The 21,051-nt window shown below is 36.9% G+C and overlaps 1 pseudogene; it reads right to left on the bottom strand.

Annotated features, from left to right (window-relative positions):
- Positions 1 to 2,319: 2,319 nt before the first annotated feature.
- Positions 2,320 to 11,222, bottom strand: LOC142371163 (nuclear GTPase SLIP-GC-like; annotated as a pseudogene).
- Between the last annotated feature and the right edge of the window lie 9,829 nt (positions 11,223 to 21,051).

Genomic DNA, 21,051 nt, shown 5'->3' with positions numbered 1-21,051 from the left:
GTGTCCACAAGTCAAGTTCTTTTGAATAGCATTTTTCATTATGCAAAGTGTAAACTCAGCACTCAATGTGCTTAACAATAGACCAAAATTATTAGTACAGATGGTATCACACAAAAAGTGATAAAACAAAATTTCAGAAAAAAATTAAGACAACATACACAACTAAAAAGTAAGATTATTAAAGTCTTATCCATTATCTACCAATGTTTCACCTAACTGAAAGCTTGCTTGAAAAGATATAATTTCTATTTCTATTTAAAACAAGACATGCAGCACAGTTAGAGGCACAGTTGAGTTGAGCTATAGAGTTCAATCTGGCCATTTAATTGGCCGTCCTTGTTCCAGTAAACATGCATGTGAGGTTATTGACAAATGTAGGTTGGATACCGTGTTGCTTATGAGCTTTTGAGAAAAAGTTCAAGACATTCTGCTGCTTCTAACTTTCGCTATTGAAGATAATTGTATATTAAAATGGAGCTAAATGCACTGCAGAGACATGGTCTTCAAGGCTCTTTACTCTTTGTTTTTACATTCATGAGTTTTTTTTCCTCCCTTCTTTTTCAACATCTTTATCTCTTCACTTTAATTCACAGATGTGTGTAAACAGACTCCGTAGCTCTATACTTTATTGTTTTAATAAATTTGTGCAAATTTACTCTTGGTTCATAAATTTATCATAGTACACATAGCATATTTGATTTTAGGCTTTAAGCTTTTAAAAGAGTGATTTTCAATTAATTGTCCTTCAAGTTAAAGAACAAACATTTGCTTTCTGAAAAATGAAAGTTTTTGTGTGTGTTGTTGAGAAATGAAGAGAATTATATGCAGAAAATAATAAACCATTTTCTTCTCAGTGTAAAAAATACATTTTTGTGTTCGAGTCTATACTAATTCTAATAAATACATATTTTATATGACATGATACCCAATAAACTTTGATTAAAAGTGGAAATACATTATCAATTATTTGGAGCAACGCGCTCCAAAAGCATTTTTGGAGATCAACGGCAGTAACTTCAGTCAGTGGTGGAACTAAATAAAAAAGACAAAGATTTGATACGCATATATAAATATTTATACACTTTCTCCATCTGGAGTTCTCTGTTCCCTTTATAAATCTTGATATGTTGCTACCTTCTTCATCATTTAGCATCTCCCAAAAACTTGGATCACACAGAAAATAAGGGTGAAACTAGCTTGGTGATAATAGCTTTATCCTAAAGCAAGCTAACCTCTTTAGCTCTTTTTGAATTTAATCGTTGAAGCTTTGTGCTGACATTCATGTGGATGCTGTTTGACCAAGATAAGACCAAGAACATCTCCCCCAGCAGGATAATGTACCCTCCTGCACAATAAAAATCTGTTCCACCAGATAAATGGCAGTTATTACCCATTTACTCATGCAAAAACTATGCAAAGTTTACCCAGAAATGAAACCAAACTTTCCCCACAAAGAGCACATGTTGTTGTCCTGAAATAATGAGAACAGCTGTTTTTAGTTCTCTCTGTGATGACAGTTTTCTCATTGTTGCTGTGACTGTTTGAATCTGCAAGAAGTCCCGCTTATTTAGCAATACTTTTACACATATTGTTTTTAACAGTGATATAAGAGTAATAATCATGATTCTGTTTGATGTTGTTACCAATTCCTCGTGAAAAATAACAGTGATTTGAGTAAAATGACAGAATTACCTTGTTATTAACTTTGTTATTGGAAATGCTTGGAAATGAACAGAATTAATACCGTTTCAGATCTTTTCTTTCTACTTTTTGATGATGAATATGATGCCTCATCTAAAATTAGGATTAAGGAGATGCGTAAGGATTTCAATCTTATTGCTTTTTTGTTGTTCATATTTTTTTCATAGTTGACAAAATCAAAAATAAGAATCTAAAACACACAGTAAAGCTTTACACCTCTACATTTAAGATGTACCTTTTATACGTATGCACCCTTTCCCCATAGAAAACTTAGTTTAAGGCAAATACTTATGATTTAAGTTAAAATTAAGAAATAGCATAGTATGGAAAAATTATTTGAGTTACAATCAGCACTTCCTCAAAAAAAGAAAGAAACTTAAATATGTGTGTTCTTTTTGGGGTTCAGGGTTTATTGGAATGCATTTAATATACAAATACAGGCATCCAGATTCAGCACAGGTTACAATAACAAAAAACCCAGAAAAATACAATTTTAAAAAGTAACTGATTCATTACTTAAACTTTGATTTCTTTCCTTTTTCATATGAGCACCCACAGAGAGTAAGCCAATTAATATGAGAACTGTTAAAAAAGCTTAAAAGCTGAAAGTCTTTGTCCCATCAAACACACGAGAGTTCACGTTCCACCGTTAGATTCTCACTTCCATAAAGTCAGTGGAATTGCATTGTTCTGAACTCAATAAACCAACACTAGCCTAAAATGAAGAGGTAATCCAATGTTAAACTCCTTAAGATCAAAAAAGTACTACAACATTTTCCTCCCGCATTTTGTCCGCCTCTAAGAAACAAAAGCAAATCATCTGATAAACAAAAAACTAAAGAAAAAACAAGAAAACGCCTCGACATAATGAACTTAAAGTTTAATATGAACCAACAAGAACAACAAGATTAAACATTGTGGCAAAACACATCACATAAATCATTTAACAGTTGCCACAAAAATGTCAGGCCCTTTAACTTGAAGTTTCCCAGATTTCATATTTATTATGTGTCACGGATTCAAAATCAATCAATCAAGTTCCTTTACAACTATGGACACTTGAAAGCTTTACCCATTTCATGACATTTCTTCATCTGAGATGCTTCTCAGTTCATCGTAGAGTTTCTGCACCATCGTAAGCTCCGCTGAAACGTCTAATGATCCAACAACAGATATTTGCGTCAATTAAATATTTTCAGGATTCTCAGTGATCTACAGAAATGATGCAACAGGTTGCGGCTTTACCTGGGATGGACTTGTAATCCGTCTTAAGTGAGAGCTCAATTGATTTTGTCATGGTTTTTTCCAGGGTTTCCACGATCTCATCCTAATAGAACATCAAAACCTTTAGATCTTATTACAGTCGGAAATCGAGTTAAAGATTAAATGAATAAGACATGCGTATCTTTCTCTTTATAAAAATGGGACAAACCGTCAGTTCTTTCAGCTCGTTCAACATAACTGTTTTAGCCCGATCAAACATGCTGTTCTTCGATTCATATACATGTCTCACAATTGTGTCCCTCATGTTCTGCAGGGAGTCCTTTCCTTTAAACTCTGCAGCTTCTAAAAACAGGATTGTCATTTTGATTTTGATTTTCATCACCAATCACACTGAATATGCTGTAAGAGTGCATATCATGATAGAGACATGCTGTATGCCACGACATCTTACTCTCATAGCATTCTTGCATGATTTTTTCGATGGTCTTTAACAGGCTGCTGTAGATCGTTTTCTTGCGGTCACGGATGAGTCTGCTGAGCTTTGTCTTCATTTTGTCTTCCTAACAAAAATGGAAGAAAAAATATAGTTTACAATTGTCAACATAATATGTTTACAGATTCCACCAAAGAAAAAAGCAGTAAATCTTCATTATTGGTCAGCATTTAAGTAACTTTTATTTCCCACAAAGATTATCTCAGTTTTAGCAAACACAATTGTCTGTATTTAACTGATGAACAGGATGGGGCTTTTTCTCATTCTTTACCTCCGTCTTGAGAAATATCAGCTGCAGTTCGACATCTTTGTACTTCTGAATCAGCTCCTTTGTGCCCAGTGAGAATGTGCTGATGACCCCATTGAATGCCCCACATTTCCCTTCATTTCTGAAACAAGTTTAAAGGGTTTACAACAGTAGCATACATGTAGATGTAATTAAAACCTCTAATGATAATGTTATGCAAATTATAAAAATCATCAAGAGTTAGAAAATGGGCCAATAAAGTAATTCTTACGGAAAGGTCTTCCTGAATTCCTCATCAATGCTGTCAGTCAAGGATGAAGTTAATTTCCTGTTGAAGTTTATTTCTTTCCCTTTTTTGGGTTTGTAGCTGCCATTGTTCTTGACAACACACTTCAATGTCCTGTGAAATCCACGGCCAGTCTTTCTCTGAGGCACAACATCAAAAATAATTTAAAAAATCCTTTTCCTACACACTGTCAAAATTCGTTTGTGTTAATCATCAAAATACTCACAGGGTACAGGAAGGATTTCAGGTTTCCTTCACATGAACTTTTGGAGTTTTCAACCCCTTCACTAAGGCAGCGGTCAAAGGTCTGGAAAGCATCCTCCATTGCTTTTTTAACCGGGAAAAGATGATAGGTCATGTTTCTCTCAAGTTCTTCACACACCTCTGTTTCATTGCCAACCTAAAATAAAAATAAAAACGAAACCCAGCAAAAAAAAGAGATATAGCAATGAAGCTATACATTTTAATGGCTTCTTTATTTGCAAATAGAGAGTAAAGAATTCTTTAGGGGCAAGATTCTATGTAAACCCCAGCAGTTTTGAGATTTCAATTAAATGTTTCTGTATAGATATAAGATGTCAGCAATCTGATTTTTGTATTTTTTTTTAATGTATATCAACATAGTTCACTAAAAATGTATTAAATGTTTCTTGATCTTACCGTTTCTCTCAACCTGGCTGCTTGAATCAGACGGAGAATGGCACGAGCTCCAGAGACATAGTTTAATGTCTCTGAGTGACGGTTGTTGAGCTTTTGCAAAAACTCCTGAAGCTTGGGTATTTCTGTAAAAACACACTTATATATAAATGACATTCTCAGGTTGCTGTTTTGCTAAAATTGCTTAATGTTTTTACACAATATATCAAGACTTCACCTACCAGTGTCATCTGGCTTTAGATGTTTCCTCTTTAGGAACTCTTTGGCGCTCACTGTGAACACTTCGAAACAGTCATCACCGAAGTGTTTCTGAGGAGAACAGAATTTTAAGTTTTGCTCGCATTTACAGACAATCTTTGTGTTAGATATTCAAAACTCACCTTCATCCTGGTTAGCTTGTTGAATTCTTTTCTCACTTGATCCTTGGCATCTGTTTTTCTGAGTGATAGTTGTATACAGGACATATTTAGTTCCATTTGCATTGCTGCAGGTCAACAGGAGTCATTCAGCTTAGACAGATTGAACTGTAACACTGGTCACCATCAGTAAGCTACCTTTAAATGTGTTTCACGTGTTCAGATTATATAGTTTCTTTTTTTTAAAATATTTTTTTGGGGCTTTTTATGCCTTTAATGATAGGACAATTGGAGAGAGACAGAAATTCAAGGGGCAGAGAGAGAGGGGAGACATGCAGCAAAGGCCCGCTCGGTGCGGGACTTGAACCGGGGCCAGCTGCAGCGAGGACTGTAGCCTCTGTACATGGGGCGGCTGCTTAACCCACTGACTACGCCACCGACCGCCCCAGATTATACAGTTTCTTAATTTTTAAAACCGTAGCCCTTTTCAATTATAAGTTCTGATTTATAGGTTCTAAAAAAAAAGTTACCCAAGTTAACCTTCTGTTGTTCTTCTTTGCTAATCCACACACAAGCAGCTATGCAATACAAACAGTTAACCAGTATTGTGGAATAAGCTGAGAAAAGTTATAACTTCAAAATAAGCTGCATCCACAGTGTAGACAATATACAATATTTTACTTAGTAGTCTGTAAGAAAAGTTCTGCAACAGATTTCTGCCATGGCCCAAAAGCTGTCTCCAGCAAAGAAAAGCATCAGCAGTATTTACTCTTGTTTTGTAATTTCATACCTTTACAACTGAACTGGGTTTCTATGTGGGAGAGGCTGGTGAAGAAGGTAATGTTTGCTTCCAAAAAGTCGTAGTTGTAATTACTGTTCTATTAATCAAACTCCTCTCATCTCTCATATGTTCTGTTGGGGTTTGTTTATTTGCTACAGCCAGTGCTGGCTACTTCTTCTTCTTCCTCTTCCTCTTCCTCTTCCTCTTCCTCTTCCTCTTCCTCTTCCTCTTCCTCTTCCTCTTCCTCTTCATCTTCTGTTGGCTCCAGGACAGACTACACACTACGGCCAACCACATTCCTTCTAGTAGTATAAAGTAGTGTTGTTGACTTCTTTTGTTACCCCTCTGATTAATTACCATTTAAGCTTGTCTATAGGTAATCTGCCATTTCTTAGCAGACTTGTTGCAGTGATGTATATTTTCCTTTTTCTCATGATCTAACTTAATGGTACTCCTCAGGATATTCAGAGCTTTATAAATAGTTTTTTAACCACTTCATAACCTGGAATTTTCATCACAGGTGTATAAATGAAGAATTTATTTAGATTGAACTCAGCTCAATTTAACAGAATTGGCAAAAATTGGTAGAAAAAAAGATTTAATACATTAGCAAGCATTACTATTGAGCTTATTATTTTGTAATCAATTTCCAGTTCATAATCCAACAAAACTGAAAAAATGCCAAAGTTGATGAAATCCTTTGTATATATTTGTATAAATTTACCCTTGCTTGGCTTTCTTCCATCAAATGCATCAGTCTTTATCTTTGATTTTCAACTGTACACTTTTAAGATCTTAATTCACTTACTCGTGCAAATCTTCAACAAGATCAGACTTGGTGCAGATAAAATGAATGCGTTGACACTCGCCACCATTTCCGAGGAGACTAGCAGCACTTTTCAGAATCTCCCAGGATTCTTTGTCAGCTGCTGCTCGATTGATATCAGTGACAATCCACACAGTAGAGCAGTCTCCAACAATCTGAAAGGACATGATATTGTATCACTATCAATGATCAATCATCAATGCTTTGAAAAAAAATCCTAAAAAAATAGTTTCAGATTTAATTGCCATGTACAACAATAAATTACCCCTTTCCACATCTTATCTCTGCTCTTGTTACGGTCCCCATTTCCAGGAAGGTCCACAATTGTCACATGCTGGAGAAGATGATTCCGTGGCACCCTGATAGTTACACACTTTACCAGTGGCCAAAACCATTTCTTTACTTCTTTACCTTCTTCATTTTTTGTGTACTTGACCAATTTTGCAGACAGCTCTTGAGCCTGAAATGAAAAGTATCCATTCTACATCAAATAGCCATTTACTATATACAAGTTATTCTGATGACAGTAACATAATATATCCTCCATTAACTGAGCCTGAAACAGTTTTGACCTCTCCTGGGGAGGCCTGCATCTCCTTACAAACTTCTGCAACAGAGTATCTTTGTTGTGCTCTAAAAACCGATTGAGAGCAATGTAAGCCCTACTGACAAAAAGTAGCTGAATGGAAAAAATGTCTTAGAGGAATGGCAAAACATCTTTCCAGATAGTTTGACAAAAATATCTTCTGCCTGCTGGATTGAATCTGTCATCAGAAATATCAGTAGACAATCAAAGCATATTTAAGTGATATTGACCATTGCATACTACACACTAAATTACATTTAATTCATACATTCATTACATTTAACATATTTTAGACTGGGAAGAATGCTCTCAACAAAATGATATATTCATTTATTTTAGATCTTACTGATTCACATGTCAAAGACTTCTTCCTGGACTGGCGATTTTCTGGAATTTCTCTGAAGTATTTTTTGTCCATGAGGTCTTTATAGGTTTCACAGTTCTTCTGTTTCCATTCCTCTCCATACAGTGCTGACAGCTTTTCAACAATGTCATGATATTCATCACGATCACGATCATCATCATCATCATCCTCATCCTCATCCTTTTCCTTTTCCTGATCTGCTTTATCCCCAAGAAACTGAAACATTGACCACAACTCATCTCTCCATTCCTAAAAGAAAAACAAGAATATAATAAAATAAAACAATGAATATGTAAAAATGAGTTTTGTTAATAGATATGAGTTACCACCAGATAGTTAATCAGCTTCAAACGTTAACATGTGCAGTTTATTTTACCTCTTTTGTGATGAACTCGATCTCTGCTACATACTTCATGTTGTGCATGTTCGCCTCTACTTTTATCATGACTGAGGTACATGCACTGACACTTCCAGAGGGCAAAAGATTCTTCTCCCCAATGACAGCGTTTATCAAAGAGCTCTTTCCGGCCCCAGTTTTACCAAAGACACCGACCAGCTCTCTCTTGTCTGTCTCCAAATCAATGATTATTGTCCTGTTAAGAATGCAGATATGTGTTAATTCTTTATCTACAAAATACGCAAACAGTGAAGGTGGGTTTCAAAATTAGGAGTACATCAAGCCATTAACAATTTCTAAAAGTCATACTCAAAATATATCATATGCCACTAATGGTTACTTGTATATGAAAGTGGAAACTTGAGAACCCATACAATTATTACCACAACATCACCAGGTATGACCATGTAAGATTACATTTGAAATAATTTATAAAAGTGAGCCAATCTGGTCTCTTCTGATACTATAGACAGCTTTTGATGACCAGCAGACTTTCCTATTTTTTTATCAGAATAACACACGTTAATGTTCCCATAACCATAAGTAAGCTGACTGGAGGAGTGGTACAAGCTTAAAACCAGGGCTTTTTTTTTTTGCTTTAGATACACCAAACATGCAACACATCTGCCACAGATCTATACCTCCAATTCACATAGAACATGGAGTTGTGTACGCCTCAGTGTGAAAACTGAGCTCTGTTTTTGATAGTGACTCATTTATAGAAATGAGTCCATTTAATTTATATTCAGTTTAGCTTAGTTTCACTAAACTTTCCAAGACTTATCTCATTGGGGAATACCTCCCGTCCTTGCAACTTCAACACCCTGACATGTCTAACCTGGACTAACAGTTTTTAACATTCCTGTCATACTCTGTTATAAATAGAGTTAGCCCTTGATACATGGAGGGCTTCTTAATGTACTGAAGCTTGAATGTTGTCCCTTGCAAGTTGCTGTGGACAAAAACATCTGCTAAATGACTAGATATGTATATGTACCTTCCAATAATGTGATAAAGGATTTCACTATGTGCAAATGGTGTTTGAATTATTTAAATTTGCTTTCATTTCTGTCTTTTTTTCCTCTTCTGGCTACTAAAAGCATCTCAGTGGGAAGCTTACTGGTTACAGCTAAGCCAGGATGTCTCAGACAGATATTGTGTTTTTGTTATTAAACCAAAATCAAACTCTTTGTGATCTCTTTGTAAAACAGGAAAATAGCAAAAAACAATACTTACTTCAAGAAATCATTGAGCTCTGTGTTGTCCCGGCCGTGAATTTTGGCTTTGACATTTTCCATTGCAACTTTCACCTTGGACAGTATCACTGCTTCTGTCATCAGAAAAGTAAAAACTATTTAACAGGAGCCAATGAGAACACGCTTTCTGTGGTCAAGGATTAGATGGAAACTTCCCACATGAATAGTTGCATTTCATCCCTATATTGGGCTCCTTAGTGCCAGTGATTATAAAGAAATACCTTCAATGGATCGTGACTTAGAGTCACACGGCCATTTAGTTGGTGTTTGCCATTCACTGGTCTCCCCCTGATGGTCGGATTTTCTCTTTCCTTGTTTAGTTAAAAAGGAAAAAAAAGTTTGGGTTTCCCTCAGTATTGAAACATTTTCTTAAAAGGCTTAGTTCATCAAAGATAAAATATATGATTTACTGTGTATCTCATCTTTATCACCTGGGGATGGTCCAACCTGAGGATGAACAGAACAGAGTTTTATGGAGAAGCGAACCTTGCACCAACTTTCTGCTATTCAGAAACTTTTAAAGGTGTAATGAATTAAAACTGTCATTCTGTCAAAATATTTTTTAAGCAAAGTCCTGGCAGTATGAGAAACGTAAAAACAAATGATGCCAAGCACTTTCTTTGTCCTCGGTCACTTCACAATGAATGCATAAAGATATGTTTACTTATTAAATATTTGTAAATTTCCCAGTATTTTACCTCAGTCATATCATTTGTTTCGTCCTGCAGCTGTTGATAGAGCAGATAAAACACTCAGTTAAGCCATGTCTAATCTTAAATAATACAAGTAAATCATAAGATATATTATTTTTAATATGTGCTTATTGAACCTACTTGAGAAGAGGAACCCTGTGTGTCCTGATCTGCATTCTGTTCTTCCTGCTGTCAAGAAAATAGTTGCAAACCAAACACATCTTTATCTTTGTAAAGATAGTATAAAAGAGGTAAGTTCACCTGTTATTGTATATATATTCATGCTCAGAATAAGATTTATGAGCCCTATTGTAAAAAAGTGCAACATGTTTTCACAGTGGAGGATGCTACCTTTAACTCCTCGAGTTTCTTCTTGAATCTTGCTCTTGGTCCCACTTTTGGAATCAAGTCATCAATGTCTCGATCATTAAGACAATAAAGACTCTCCTTATCAATGTCTTGTTCTGAAAAAAAAAAAAAAACTTTTAATCAAATCTTGATCATGGAGAAATTATTTTACAACAAATCAATTTCAGAAAGATGTGATGAAGTTCTAAACACAGATACTCCTAACTGGAACCAGAAAAATATCTGCTCTGTCCTTGCCGCTCTCTGGTTAAATAGAGAATTGATTATACATATTTTTTATTTGTAGTTAAAGCTTTACTTGGGTTGGCAACTATATTTCTGAACTTCTCTGCATTTACCCTAACTCCAGATTTCTTAGATCTTCTGAAAAACTGCTTTTAGCTTTTTACCAAGTAACAGTGGCTCCAAAGCTGTAAAACAGCTTTTTACTGCCAAATGTTAAACGAGTCCTCTCTATCAACAGTTTTAAAACACGACTGAAGACATACGTGTTCTGATGCTTCTTATTGATGCTTTAATTTTCACCATGGGCTAACAGTAAGTCAAACATGGTCTCATCTAAATTCTTCTTACAGGGTGTGTTCTACAAATGATAAAGAGGAACATGACTCAACTTCAGTGAGTATTCACCAACACATCACCGCAGACACAGAAACTGATGTGTGACTGCTTTGTGCAACCTCAAAGAGGGGTCAAAAACTACTCTGTCTGCAGTAAAACACATCAGCTGCTACATTTTTTAGTTTCACTCTTCACAGAGCTGGTTGTGTCAGCTGAATGCATGATAATTCAATGATATCATGCAGTGATAAATCTTTTAACAAACTTTATCACTTCATACACACAATAACAAAAAAGAAATTTCTCCACACACTGTTTTTGCAAACAACAAGCACATATCATAGTACTTTACCTTTAAATGTTTCCATCCACTCGCTTAGACCCCATTGGATTAGTTTTTCACGAACAAAATCATCCATAATGGAAAACAGAAACTAAAAGAAAAATAACATTGTTCGACAATACAGATTGTTTCAGGTAGCTCTAAAATGTATATATGGTACTTTGATACGGGCAGATTAATCTTTTAAACATTTGGATCAACAAGTTAAAACAACTCACCTGTTACTGAAGCTAAAGCAGATAAAATCAGGTAAATGGTTAGAGAGAGGCGAGGTCAACAAGGATCGCAGAACTGCAAAAAAATAAGCAGGTAAGACAAATCATGGAAAGTTATATTATCAGAGGCACAATAAACTCTGTTAAAAGCAGTAAATGAAATTACACAGGTTGATTCACAAAGAGACTGATCAGTAAATGAAGACCAGAGGATCAGGGCAGTGTTATGAATCGGGTGACTGAGAAAAGTGGGAGGGGCTGTGGTAAATGACTTGGGGGCTTGGGAGGTGCTGCATATGAGGAGAGAGAGTGAATATGATGAGGACGAGCAACTATCATATCATGAACGCTGAAATAAAGGAACATCGTTACAAACAAAGGCATTAAGCTAATGGAAAATTAGAGTAAGTAAAAATCAAACTAACAGAGCTGCTCTTTAGAGACATAATCCTATTCTTGATATACATTAAATCATAGTTTAAAAAGCAATCTGCCTTTAACATTATATCAGTTGCCAACATGATTCAACATGTTGGTCTATTGGTACACGGGCATGTAGAAACAAATAAGCTGAAAAACATGGTATATAAAACAGTCAGAGAGACAACTAACAAGGGCAGGGTGGCATGCACAGTGAGAAACAAGACAAACAGCACACTCACATTCACCCACCCACACCATTATACTACTATTATAAATGGGCATAACCACATCCGAAGTGTGAAGAACCAAAAATTCAAGTTACCCAGTTTTTGATGCTGCTGTGGACATTTTTTATGTGTTCACAAACACAAAAAAATCTCCCACAAAAAAAAGAGAAGAAAACTGTAAATATCAGAATTTATGACGATCACTTTTGTATTTATTGCACTTGTCACTTGGTCCACACTATGCTGTGTTTACATGGCCGTAAGCTTCCATATTATAGTGAAATATTGTTTTTTTGAGCTTGGAGCACTGCAGTTACGTAGATTTTATGAGTTTGTTTTTTCTTTTTTTGTGCTGATTTTAAATGTATGGATTTAGAAAATTGACTGCTGTCCAATTAACCCTGAAAAACAGTACACACATATTTACATTTTTGAAATATCAGAAACCCACGTCTCCCCAACACACTCACTGTATGTAATAATATGTATTTTAACTTTATTTTTATTTATTAATTTATTTCATCTGAGGTTTATCTTCAGTTTCATCATGTTACTTAAATTACTCTCTTTTTTAGCAATTGTTTATTATAAATCAAATGAAAACAGAAGAACAAAGTGATGTGAATTGGTGTGAAGTGGCAATAGGGAACCACATGAAAATTATTGAAGCAAAACAAGCTGTCCTGTTAGAGGGTTTAGTTTCGCTTATGGATAAACTGTTCTCTGCTTGCATCAGTGTTTGTTCTTTGGGTGTGTCAGTGCTTAATAACTGACATTTATGTCCTGGAACAGAGAGTCACAAATGGTAAAGAGGAATGATGCAGGAACAGTTTCACAATTCATAGGTCAATGTGACATCAAAACAAAAAAAAAAAAACAACAAGAGTAAAGTTGTAACCCTCAACATTCTTTTGAACAATTACATACAGTAGGAGCCAGGTGAATCAGAAGTATGATGGCACATTTTGTAATGTGCCATCATATGCCATCATGTCTGATTATAGCAAGAACTCCAGTTTGGGACCATGCAAGAACTGAAAGAAAACAATGAAAAAATAATACATATAATGGTTTGATGCATCCCTCACACTTTGCTCCTGGGTGCTGCTATCAAGCAAACCACAACATAAATGCTTTATTACTGTTTATTTTAGGGCTGTGACTCGATTAAAATTTTTAATCGTGTTAACTACAGGCTTTGAAATTAATTAATCGAAATTAATCGCATATACTTTATCCTTTAGAAAATTAACATTTTCAACAATATTTCAACAAACACAGAACATATCCCTATTTGAAATCTGACTGTAGCATGCATGAAAACGCAGTATATAGAATCTTGGATGTTAAGCTGCGTTGGGCCCCCGTTAGCTTCCACGCTAGCTGCTACAGGTTTAGCGTTGAGGTGATATTTGAGGCTTGATACGCTGCGGTGATACGCGAATTCCTTGTTGCATAATCTGCACACAACCACAGCCATAATAACTAACAGCCTTGCCACTTACTATTAAGCCCCATTGTACCGGCTTTTTGGCTGCAGTTCCACCAGAATTCCACTGGGCGCGTCGGTGGAGACCAGAATGAATTGGGCCCAATAGAGCTAGATGCTACAAATGGTCAGTTTCACCGAAGTCTCCTCAAGAGCGCTCAGATTTTAATGTAGTTTCTGAGAGCTCAACATGGGTTTCAAGTCAAAAATCTACTGAACGAGTACATATATCCCTTTGATTTCTTACAGGTTGGCTTCTTGTTGTCCACAACGCGCTAGCATTGTGCTAATGACAGCTGGTCGACCGGCGAAAGAATGAATTACGACCAGAGGTACCGCTTGACGGCTGGCTCCATACCAAGCGACAACAGAATTAAGATAAACTTTTTCCGCTTATGTTACCTCTGCTCTTCCAAACCTTTTCCGCAGTTACGGTCACTTTCATTTGACTTTGCTTTTGATTGCACTGTGCTTTTGATTGCACTGCGCTTTTGATTGCACTGTGCCGTAAAGCGGCATCTCCGGTCGTAAGCTATGTATGACGTCATATACACTTAAAATCCTTTTTTTAAGCAAATGAGTGGCTCTAAAAATCTAAAACTCAGCCATGGGTATTTTCTAAACACCCTCTTTCGAACACAACATTCGAATTACTAGAGAAAAAATTATATCTTGAGATAAGGGCACGATAGGGCGTATAGTTCCATAGGACTCCATTCATTCTGGTCTCCAAAAATTGAGCGCCCCACGTGGAAAGAGGGTGGAACTGCAACCAAAATCGCCTCGTTGTGAACCGGAAATGCACCGTGAGTTGCGAATCTGTAGTATTATAGAATCTGTGACACAACCAGGCTCTTGTCGACGCTTCCATCCGTCTGTATTTAAAAATAAATAAATAAAAAATAAATAAAAAAATTATAGTGTGCGATTAAAATGCGTTATTTTTTTTAACGCGCTAATATGTGTGTAGTTAATTAAAGCTGCGGTCGGCAACTTTTTTTTAGTCATATTAGCTTGAACTGTCATGGGATTCTGGAAGTAGAATATTAAATAGGCTGTTTAGGAAAAATAACGAAATCTGTAGCTCCCTCTGAAGCCTGTAATCATGCTTGCAAAAACCGAGCGCTCCCGGCTGTTTTTAACCAATCAAGTTAGGGTGGAGGAATCCTACCTGTCAATCACAGCTTGTGCACACGCTGCTGAGCGTGAGTCTGCCCCAGCTTGTGTGCGCTCACACTGGTGTGAACTCACGTGCACAACCTCGTCCACAGAGGGGGAGGGGTTTGGGGGGCGATTCGGAGCTTGTTAGAGGTTGGGGGAGGGACCTGAAAGTTGTATCAGTTCGAATTTTCCGACTTTAGACTCTGCCGACTCCAGCTTTAATCGAAATTAACGCGCTAAAGTCCCAGCCCTGGTTTATTTTAAAAACAGTTCTGGTTGTTTTCTTAGTTGTAAAAAGGTAAAGGACAATGGACACATTAAAATCACCTCCAAACCCTTTAAAGGACTTCCCTGCATTGCTAAAGCAGTTTTGACCTGTCAGGGCATTAACATGGCACCTCTGCAGGTGTACTGTGGCACCCGAATGTTGCCAGCAGATCTTCTGGGTTCTGGGAGTCGTGGGGTAGAGCCTTTGTGAATCAGATTTATTCCTGCACATCAAATTAGGTATTTGTGTGGTTTAAAGACTCTTTGTTTGTTCTTTTAGTGGATCCAGAGAATTTACCTACAAGGGAAAATTAAAGGAATCCACTTGCTGAATGGAAAGTTTTTTAATTGTACTAAAATCGTTTGGTTGCCTGCTCTCACGCCACTCAAAAAGTTGTTCTTCCTGTCTGTCGGATCACTCCGTCTGTTGTTGTGACGATCAAAATCTGCAGTGAACACTTCATCAACACAAATGTTTATTTTATCAAGTGCTTTATACAATAGATGTACATTTTATACATTTACTCTTTTTTGAGCAAATATAAGAAGTTCAAGAAAACAATAAAGACAAATCTCCAGAGCAAAGTGTAATGTGAACACATTTCTTTTTTTTTTGTAATTTTTTCTTTATTAAGGCTTTAGGGATACATACATTAAAGGATTTTAATCATACATTTCTCCTTTCAGTGTTTACGCAGTCAGTCCCCTTGCCAAAACTAACTAACAGGTAAATAAAACGAATATAAATACATTATCTATGGCAGATAAAAAATATCCACCCATAGTCCTCTCAACATTGTGTACCCTAAAAACTTTTTTTTCCATATGCAAAAGGAAACAAATAAAAAACAAAATCAAAATTAACATAAGGGGAAGTTTCACTGTATTCCTTACAAAAGAATTATAAAAAAGAAAATAAAAGACATGCATACATATATTACTAGAAGATGCCTCAAGCAAAATCTGATTTTAAACCTACCGTACTTGTTCAACATACTCAGTCCATCTATGCCATATCCTAGAAAAATCTCCTGGCTTTATTTTGAGAGAGTAGGTCAACTTTTCCATTGTGTATATGTCATGAATTACATCCAATCATTCTCCTATTGTAGGGGGGTTTGGCTTTAACCATCTTCTGGATATTGTTTTTTTGGTTGCTACCAGCAGAATAAGTAACAGCTTTTCATCCCAGTAATCCCAGACATCCATTGAAATATTTCCCAAGTATAAAGTCTCAAAACTATAAGGAATGTCTACATCAAATATCTTGTTCAGGTGACCGTGAACGTCCCTCCAGTATGGTGTTATCATTGGGCAATCCCAGAAAATATGAAAATGATTGGCCTCCCTTGCCCCACAGGCCCTCCAGCAGCCAGTGCTTGATAGTTGTGTATGCTGCTGTAGTGGTGTTATAAAAAATCTGGATAAGTTTTTCCAACTATATTCACGCCATGTGTTCAAGCATGTTGTTCCCCATTGTAATCTCCAAAGATTTCCCCATTCTTCTTCAGATATTGTAAGATTACCTTCCTTTTCCCATTTATGTTTAATGTACAAAGTGTTGTCTGGGCTAGCTTGACGTAATGCATGGTAAAGTTTAGATACAATCTTCTTGCAAGTTCCTGAACTAATTGTCACATGGAACACCTCTAAGATACCTGTCTTTTGCCCCTCTAGTGCTCTAGCTATATTCTCCTGAAAATAACGTCTTAGTTGGATGTATCTGTAGAAATCTTGAAGTTGTAATGCATTCTCTTGCTGCAGAAGCTCAAAGCTTTTAAGTGTGCCTTTGTTTACAAAAGTGTGGTAGGTGGTAAGGCCTGCTTTAGTCTAGGTCTTAAAATTAGAATCCAAAGTGTTAGGGGAGAAATCTGTGTCATAGGCGCACCAGCGTAGTATTTTTAAGCTATGTTCCAAATCACAGAGTTTTATTACTTTCTGCCTTGTTCTCAATGTAGTGTTAATCCATGGGTTGTTTTTTCCAATCATATTGTTCATTAATTTAATGTCTGCTGTTACGGCTGCTAAAGGAATCTGGCTCATATTGCTCTCTATATCTTTCCATCTTGCGGAATATGATGAGTTGCTCCAGCAGAGTAGAGGTCTTAACTGGGCTGCAAAATAATATTCCCGCAGACAAGGAAGGCCAAGACCACCATAATCTTTATGCAGTTGGAGAGTTTTGTACCTAGTTCTGGGCTTTCTACCTTGCCACAGAAATCTTGATATCAGTTTGTCCCATTCCATGAACTGTTTTATGGGTATGTCCACTGGAAGACTCTGGAAGAGGTATAGTAGCCTTGGTAGCACATTCATTCTTATAGATGCTACCCTTGAATAGAGACCAAGGAAGGGAATATTGCTCCATCTCTGCATGTCAGCTTTAATGTTGTCATTTAGTGGTCCATAATTCAAACAGGTTAGTTTTGTAATATCTTTTGGGAGATTTACTCCAAGATATCTTATATGGTCTGCCTCCCACCTTAATTTGTACTTTCCTACTAAGAAGCTGGAAGGGTCAAAATTAAATGTTAGCACTTGGGTCTTCTGAACGTTTAGTTTATAACCAGAGAGAGCACCGTAATTCTCTAATTCAGTCATTAGTTTAGGAAATGTCAGATTGGGCTTTGTTATGTAAACTAAAACGTCATCTGCAAAAAGTGCAAGTTTGTGTTCCTCATTGTGTATAGTTATTCCTTTGATGTCGCCATTCTGTCGTATCCACTGACTCAGGGGTTCGATAAATAATGCAAAAAGCGTAGGTGAGGCTGGACAACCCTGCCTTGTTCCTCGTTCCAGGGTAAATGATTTTGAGAGAGCTCCATTTACCTTAATCCTGGCAGTGGGTTTATCATATAAGGTTTTGAAAGTATTAATGATTGAGTTATGGAATCCAAATTTTGCTAAAACTTTGTACAGGAAGGACAGCCTGACAGAGTCATACGCCTTCTCTGCATCCAGGCTTACCAACATTGCTTCTGTATCTTTTTGTTAATATGATTAATGATGTGAAGTGTTCTTCTCACACTGTCCTGAGTTTGCCTTTGCCTTATAAAACCAGTCTGGTCGGTGTGAATTAACAATGGTAAAATGTTGTCAATTCTGTGTGTCAGTATAGATGTAAATAATTTGTAGTCTATGTTTAATACGCTAATAAGACGGAAATTACCACACTCCAACACGTCTTTCCCTTCCTTGGGGATTGATGAAATTGTTGCCTCTTTCCAAGAGGGTGGAATTTTGTTTTCCCTTAAGACCCAGTTGAAAGTATCCAATAATATAGGAGCTAATTTTTTTCTTAACGATTTGTACCATTCCCCAGTAAAACCGTCTGGGCCTGGTGATTTGTTTGCTTTTAACCTTGAGATGGCTGCATTTATCTCATCGGTTGTGATTGCCGCTGATAATTGTTCATTTTGTTCTGCAGAGACAGAGGGGAGGTCAAGTGAGGCCAAGAATGTATCAATATGTAAAGAATTGTCAATATGTTGCTGAGAATATAACTTTTGGTAGAACTTTTCAAAACACTGCTGGATTGTCCCTAGTCCATGTTCGATTTCCCCAGTCAGGATTTCAATCTTAGAAATTGTATTGTCTGCTTGCTGCTTTTTCAATTTGTATGCCAGTAGTTTCACTGCCTTCCCTCCAGTCTCATAATAACGTTGTTTTAGAAATAGAAGCTTATTTTGTATTTCTTGTGTACTGATTTCCTCTATCTCCCTCTTAACAGCATGTAACTCACCGGCTGGTTGTAGGCTCGCGCATGTGAAAGCCCAAAAGAGTCGATGGAGAATAATCCCATATACAAAACAATTATATTCTCTAGAAAAACTGCGTTCAAGTATTTAAAACATTACAACAATACATGCCCAGTAATATTCTTGTAATGTTTTAAATACTTGAACACAGTTTTTCTAGAGAATATAATTGTTTTGTATATGGGATTATTCTCCATCGACTCTTTTGGGCTTTCACATGCGCGAGCCTACAACCAGCCGGTGAGTTACATGCTGTTTATAAAGTTGTTTTGTAACGTCCCCATGCCAGTAATGTGATAACCATGCATATGGTTTTGATGGTAAGGCTTGTGACTTTATTGTCGGATGGGTTATAAAGTGGTGTGACGTTTCTGCAGTGTGCAAGTTGTTGTTTTACGTGGAAGGGTTAGCGCTTGCCCCTTAGCCACCACGTATTAGCCTCGCATGACATGCTGTGCGGACAGAGCGATCTTCACACAGGGAGCGCAGATACGCACCTCTCTGTGTCCTACCATCACTATTTGACAACCCCTAGCAATGGAAACACGCTTCAAATGCCCCGGAGTTCCCCTTTAAGATTTAAGGAATTTATTACAGAATAATAAATCAAACTAGAATGAACAGTCAGTGTCAGACACCAAGTCTTACTATTCGGCCGAATAGGGTGCAGCCTCTTTCAACCAGGATTTCAAGAGTCTGAACAACCCACTGATGCTCAGATCGGTCATTTTATACAGTTCATACACATATTTATCCAGACAAATATTTGGAAAATCAACCATATGATGTTAAGCATTCTGTTGTATAACAGTTCAGGGAAAACCAAGTGTAACACAACACATGAACAAAAAAACCTAATTTCCCTCAACAAACAGAATCAGGACCATTTGAGATCCATCCATCTATTTTCTATACCCGCTTAATCTGTTGGTCAGGTCGAGGGGGGGCTGGAGCCTATCCCAACAGTCATCAGGTGAGAGGTGGGGTACAACCTGGACAGGTCGCCAGTCCATCACAAAGCCACACAGAGACAAACAACCGCACATGCTCACACTCACTCCTAGGGACAATTTAGACACACCAATTAACCTAACATGTATGTTTTTGGACAATGGGAGGCAGCCGGAGTACCCGGAGAGAAACCATGCATACATGGGGAGAACATGCAAACTCCACACTGAAAGGCCCCAGCCAGGAGTTGAACATGGAAACCTCTTGCTGTGGGGCAACAGTGCCAGCGGCGGCTCCTTCATAGGGGCGATTTGTGTGACGCACTACCAAACACGGAGTTTTTTTTATTTTATTTTTTTTATCTAGTTGCTAAGGAGGGATTGATCTACTGTAGGCAAACTGGTTGTATATGTCATTGTCCAATCAGATTAAGGTCGCGCCTGGTGTTGCTACGCCCATTTGGGGTGATTTCTGTCAGGGTCGAATTTGCACCAGGAAGCTCCCATTGACATGAATGGTACGTCAGTTTTTTTCAAAAATCATGCTCCCAATACATTTTCTATGAGGGTTTATGTGCTCGCACAAATGACGCACGACATGCTTTCGTCATATGTCTGTTGCGCGGGACCATGAACATTCTACGTTGTTGTTGTAACATTGTGGTTTTCAATAAAGAAAAAAAAAACATTCTACGAAGGAGATGGCGAGTGTCGAGTGCAACAATACGGTAGTGTTTCTGAAAGAAGTACCCTTTAGTCGTCGTACTAATGCGGAGAAGTTAGTTTGGAAGAATTTTGCGGGATTTTCGAGCAAGCCTTGCGAGGCAAAGATGAAACCCAGGGCTCCACCAACCCTGGTATTTTTCCAGGTAGTATTTGATGTAGCTAAATAACTTAACCTTTTGTGCTCAGTCATTGACTTGTAATGATTTAAATCTTTTATATAATGTTGACAATAATAGCAGAATGCATAATGACACATTCATTGTTAATGGTGCAGTATTATATTTAAAAAAGAGAGAAATCTCACATAAGTAAGCTGCACTTAACCATGTTTGACAACTGGTTATGCTTTTCTAAGACATATTTTCCAAAACTTCAATAAACACTTGACTTGGATTTATATGCTGTCATTTTAATTACATTCTTTAGAATGAAAATTTAATGTATCTTATCATTAAGAGCTTATGTGTTTACTTATTTCATAGAATCCTGGAACAATATGAGGAAAATAAATAAATAATGGTTAAGGTGTAATATTAACTGATTGGCAAATCAGTTCTTCAATTCGCCTACAGGCGAAACAGATCAACTGATGACGCCATTGCACTGACGGTGCACACCGCCCTCTCCCACTTGGATAAAGTGTGAAATATAGACTTTCAATGTTTGTGCCGGCCGGCCACGTGTTTATTTTCTTCT

This window comes from Odontesthes bonariensis, chromosome 21, assembly GCF_027942865.1.
Source record: "Odontesthes bonariensis isolate fOdoBon6 chromosome 21, fOdoBon6.hap1, whole genome shotgun sequence".
Classification (NCBI taxonomy): Eukaryota; Metazoa; Chordata; class Actinopteri; order Atheriniformes; family Atherinopsidae; genus Odontesthes; species Odontesthes bonariensis.
The sequence above is the reverse complement of the archived record's forward strand: the minus strand, read 5'-3'. Positions and strand labels throughout refer to the sequence as shown.